The following is a 6,060-nucleotide window of genomic DNA, read 5'->3' as shown; positions in this document are numbered from 1 at the left end:
TTGATAGATATTCCTGGATTTAGTTACTGAAAACTAGTTACATTTTTATTGACATTTTGTGGCAGCACTTTGTATCACCAGTAAAACTATGGTCAAATACTTTATTGAGGATATTACAAAGGATACTAAAGTCAGTGAAACTTTGAATATATGGAACAAAATGGACAAATACAAAATCAAAGTTTTTGTTTGAACTTAAAAGTCCTTTCTAGTAAATACAGATTTAGTCCTGTTTGGTTTTATTAATGATGATTTAAATCCACAGTAAATAATTACACGTTCATTCTTTTTTGAAATATTTCTATTTTTCAGTTAATGGACATATATAAATATTTTGTCTTTGACCTATTCATTAATTTAGTAACATCTGACCTTTAGAGGTCTTCTGTCTTTCCTCTTTTCTCTCTCCCATTTTACCAGAACTTATATCACATTTAGGATCATAATGGAGGAAAAGAAACACAACACAATTTTTGTTGGAATACTTTATTTATTGTAGAAAACATCTTCATTCAAAACCTTTGTATATAATCTCAGGAATGTTTGTGAAAGAAAACAACAAAAATACATTTTAAAGTCTTTAAATTATTAGAAGACAGCCCTTAAATATTATTTTATCTTTCTTATATCTTTTATTCTTTGAGCTTTAATGCTTTTCTTGTTTAGGTCACGGACCCCAAACTCCTCCAGGGAATCGATCAGATGGAGTCTGATCGATTCCCGTCCTGAACATGTCGACTTGCCAATACTCAGTCGTACTCATAGCGCCCCCTACTGGAAACAGGAAGTTTTAAACTTCCTTGTGCTTCTCCTTGTCGACTGACCACATCCAGCTGAACTCTTCACACATTGACGATATGTTATGAACATTTCGTGGAACTCTGTTGCCGTGGTGATGCAGTAAATGCCAGTGTTTATTTTTTACATTTTCTCACAAATAGAAAACATGTTTCCTCCAACACACCGGCTGTGGCTCAGGAGGGTTGAGCAGAAATCTGACGGTTTGATCTCCGGCTCCTCCGGCTTTTTCCTCAGGTATCAGTTGTCATCAGCTGAAGATGTTTGTTACCTTTGAGGTAAAAAAGAAAGAAGACTGTCAGGTTCCACTCATATTATTACATTATAATCATATATATATTTATACATTAATCTGAACATGTGAAAAGACCCAAAGCAGAGAAACTGCACTCATGATTTCAGATTTAAAATTAAATTCTCATTTTAACTTCACTTAAAAATCCTTTTGTCGTCTTAGAAATATTAACAAAGTCAGACCTTTTGTAACTCAGAGAGCTGCTGAAATATTCACTCATGCTTTTAGTATTAATCGTTTACTACTGTAGTTCACTTTTTACTGGATTATAAGAAGTCTGTAATAAAAACACAACAGAATTTCAGAAAAATAATTGATTTTAAAGTTCTTTGACTCACGTCACAAAGTTTTAAATGACTTTAAAACACCAGAGATCTAGTTTCATTTCATTCTGCAGCCAGACCCCCTAAGGTTCTCCACTGCTTTTCTTTTCAATGTTCCTGATGTGTCCCATAAACGTTCAGGAGAGACTGCCGTCTGTTTTTATGGCCCTAAACTGTGGAACTGCCTCTGGATATAAGGATGGAAATCTCTCTCAGTACTGAAACCTGGAAATTAAAGACCTTTCTTTCTAATCCAGTTTTTAATTTGGAGTATTGTTATTGTTTATTTTCTATTGACTTTTATCTATTGATGTTTTACATTTGATTGTTTTTATTGTATTAAATATTAGTCTGAATTATGTGTTGTTCATTTTGATTTGTTATCCTTTGGGGTGCTGTTTGTCGAAAGGTGCTGTATGCAACTACTAGATTTTGAGTTGAGGTGGAGACTCACCTGCTTTCACTGTAGAGTATCATGGAGACATAGATGATGACAGAAGAATATGAACAGGCCACTACCATGGGCCATGCAATGGCAAAGGTGTAATCTGTGAGAAAAGAGGAACATTTATCATTTGAACTAACATTTATAAAGCAAACACGTGAGAATACTGAATTAAATAGGGCTGTAACGAGTGCTGAGAACAAAGAGAGTGAATCAGAAACATAAAAAGTCATTCTCTGATTGTTCTACACAGATGTTGTGAAGCTCAGTGTGATCGGCTCTAGCCATCAACATCTTGACCGACTCCCCACCTGTCACTCAAAGCGACCACAACCTTTATTATGCATAACTATAAACCTTAAAGCCTCTGAACACCCACACAGGTGTTTTCAGTTATTCTGGCTCAGGTTGAAGTTGGGCTGGAGCTTTAATGGACATTTATTACGTCACAATTCTCGATTCTTTAATAAGAACAATAAAGTGTAATTCGTCCCACTCTAAGAGATGCAACAAAGGAAGATATCAGTCAATGACAGTCTACACGCCCACACAGTCCCAAGAAGAGGTCTAATCAAAAATTAACTGCAAACACCTGTGTGGGTGTTCACAGGCTTTAATATAGTTTAAATGGGTGAATTATATGAAAATGTATTCCTGTACAGTTTGGTTCTAAAGCACAAATAAACATAGCCGCACTTCCACAAAAGAAGGCGGGAACTTCAAACTATTAATTACAACCCTCGATTTATGAGACTGATCAATTAATGCAAATTAGTTATTTATTATTATTACTTATTGATCTATTTTATTTTGTTCATCATCAAAACCTGAAAAATAAAAAACAAAAAACCGTCGTGCTGCACATCAAGGCGTCTGTGCTGTTCAGTAATAGGCAGCTCAGCTGTATGGTGACAGCGACTGGTACGTGGGTGTTGGTGAATGCAGAGCTGAGTTTGAGAGTGGAGTTGTTGCAGGACTCTTTAATGTTACTGGTGGAGAGGGGACGTGTGGCGAGCGACACAACTGACTCTGCAGGGAAGGTTTTGATTCGTTTCTAAACTGTAGGCATGGGTTCATGCATGCTCTGCACAGGAAAACACGGGACACACAGGACACTACAGACAGTTAATGAAGGTTGATACAAAGACATCACAGCTTGACAGGATTATTTATTGTCAAGTTATGTAGTACTAAGAAGAGATAATTATGTGAGAACGTCGTAATAATGAATAAGGTTCTAACTAGAGTTTGATCGGTTAATACCAGGTGATAGCCCTTTCAAGGGAGGAATTAAACAAACAGTGATAGAGCAGCCTTATGCTGCTTCTGTAAGGGTGTCTGTATAACTAGTGGGAGTTGTTCGCAAGTGCAGGCATATTTAAAACTCCACGTTTATAAGTAAAGTTTGAGTTCCAGCTGGACCGAAAGGGTTTGCTGGAAGTGAAATCTTCTCTCGCCGTCGAGGTTTACACCATGTGAATTGAACAAACATCTCTTATTTTGGCGGATCAGGTGGAGTTTTAAATGAGCTCTGATTCCACTGCTGCATCCAAGTCTGGCTGTTGTTGTAAGATCTGTGAGACGTTGCAGGAGATGAAGCACTTGTTTTAAGACGTTAATCTAAACAAAGGTACAGAGAACAGATACAGCATGTCTCACAGTGTGTTTTCAGTTTAACAAAAACAAACAGACCTTATACAAATGATTGTATCATCTCTTTCTTTACCTTGTTATGGAAAACCAGCACACAGAGCAGAAGCGACTGGATGGTCTATCATTCTTTGCGTTCAGTGGGAAAAAAAATTCTCCCGCAGAAGAGTGGAAATGAGTTTTCACTGTGAAGAGCGGAGACCCGCTATGAGAAGGTGGTCTGCATGTATGTGTGTATGTGACAGCTTACATTACACATCTGCAGCTGACACTGAGGCACAGCTGGGAGTAAATACCATCCAAATATGAACAATACTGACCATTATTGTTGTTGTTGGTATCATTAGTAACAGTTACTGTGTATACTCAAACAAATATTTTTACCATAATTCCTCTTTATTTTTAGCAACGAGACAATAACCTACTCAGCAGAATATCCAAAGACAATATAAGTTTTCAAAATCATTAAAAGTTTCAAGAAAGCAGACAGTAAATCATAGTTCACAACAACTCCCTATCACTGAGGCATTTTCAATGATGTTACAATAATCTGATGTACTGCTGCAGCGGACTGTAAAAGGGTTTCTACATTATATAAATATATAAATAAAAGTTTACTTAACTGGACTTACATCTATAGCATGCTGTACTTAAAACTGCTGTGTGGCTGTAAAAAGGAAAAAACAGACAAGCTGATCAGTTTCATTAATAACTAAACTATCAGCAGCATACAGTCTATGAAGACTACGAGGTCACAGCAGCAGCCATATGCCATTATCAGCTGTCCACCTTAAACTCTAAATATGAATTATTGAATCATTGAATAGGGAGCATTTATCACCTTTCTTCTCTGTTATATTTCCCCCACTGTAAGAAATGTTATAGTCAGTGATGTCTCAGCTATAGAAGAAGATTCACCATGTAAGGTGCTCAGAGGTGAAACTGCTTTACGACTTATTCAGAAAGAGTTTAATACCTGAAAGATAAAACACGACCTTCATTTGAATGAAGGCAGATTGATTCAGAGCTCAGTGTTACTTTGAATACTACAGTAAATGTTTGATAAATAAAAGTCTTTGTTGTCAATGTTTTTCTCTTTCAGTGAAACTGATGGAGGAATAATTGAATAAAATATTTCAGTGTGAATGTTGCTGGAACTTGTTGTTGACTTTACATTTGTCTGTAGCATTTCATTGACAACATTCACACAAGTTCATACAGCTCAGTTTAACACTTTCACACAGAACAACAGCGAAGCTGTCAGTATTATGGAGCTACAGAAAACAGGTGTTTCTGTTATTTAGCCTACTGTCTGATATAAATGGGGTGGACAAAATAATAGAAACATCTGTCAGTGAAACACAATTCAACAGCAGCACAAACCGCAGCCTCCAAAATGATCACACAGTTGAATAAACACCTCTCTAAAACAATTTCAACAGAATCTGAACATTATACCTTATGAAGGGAGGATTTATTAAAGGACTGCATTCATTTTAGGTGTACTAAATAAACTAGTAAATGACTGTATGACTGTTTTATCAAACCATTTTACAGTCTGTTGAATAGGTTATCATCTAGTTGCTCAAAATAAAGAGGAATTATGGTAGAAATGTTTGTTTGAGTATATAATACAGGACAACAAGGACATTGAACACAAGTAAAATCACAACATTAAGACATTATGTTTTAATTAAGTGAACAAAAATAAATAAATAAAAAATAAATAATAAATTGTTAAAACCATATTAACTAAGACAGTAGATCACGGAAATCATGAAGGACGTCCATGAAAATCATGCACAGGTTAATATTCCCAGTGTTTGACAGGGATTAGCACACTGATGCAAAACAGTATTAAACACACAGGCAGCAGTTACAACCATAGTTGTTATATCTTAAGGTAATAATAAATAACATTTATAAACACAAACACTGAACACTTTAGTGCGAAACAAATTACACATAATATGCAGACGGTAATATGTCTAATATGTCACATATTATGTCTAATTTTAACTTTATAGATCATATAAATGGTTATTTTGCAAAGAGTAAAAATAGAAGAGCCTTCATCTCCTCAAAGTGTGACAGAGAGAAGGACCGAAGAAGAGTCAGTGTTGAACAAACATTTATCAATGATTATTGGTATTATTAGTTATTATCTGAAAAGATCTCAGTCAGTCTTTACCGTATCAACTGTGAAGGGAGAGAGAGGGGATGACACAGAGCAAAGGGCCTGATGTTTTCTTTTGAGCCCAGCGAATGGCGATTGACTGCAACAACAAAACCACAAACGCAAAACGCCAAAGCGCAAACACAAAACAAACACAAACACAAACAAAGGCCACTACCATGAACAACACAATGATGAAAATGAAATCTGTGAAAAAAATAGGAAAATTAGTGACAAACACTCAACATTCATAAAGAAACTACAGATCAAAAGGTAATAATTGAGAACACTTAAAGGTTAACTTACTGAAATCAATGTGATCAGACCCAGATTCCTGAAACCTGAATAGCAAAAAAGACATGAGCTATAAAGT

At 35.6% G+C, this 6,060-nt stretch overlaps 1 long non-coding RNA gene across 1 annotated transcript; it reads right to left on the bottom strand.

Moving 5' to 3' along the window:
* Positions 1 to 470: 470 nt before the first annotated feature.
* LOC118340196 lies at positions 471 to 2,695 on the bottom strand. Its single transcript, XR_004797358.1, has 2 exons — positions 1,871 to 2,695; positions 471 to 1,069 (listed from the first exon to the last, which is right to left on the bottom strand). It is a non-coding gene; the product is annotated as an uncharacterized LOC118340196 (long non-coding RNA).
* Positions 2,696 to 6,060: the final 3,365 nt, after the last annotated feature.

Source organism: Morone saxatilis, unplaced genomic scaffold, assembly GCF_004916995.1.
Source record: "Morone saxatilis isolate NCDOM2014 unplaced genomic scaffold, NCSU_SB_2.0 Contig6, whole genome shotgun sequence".
Lineage (NCBI taxonomy): Eukaryota > Metazoa > Chordata > Actinopteri > Moronidae > Morone > Morone saxatilis.
This window is presented reverse-complemented; position numbering and strand designations above follow the sequence as displayed.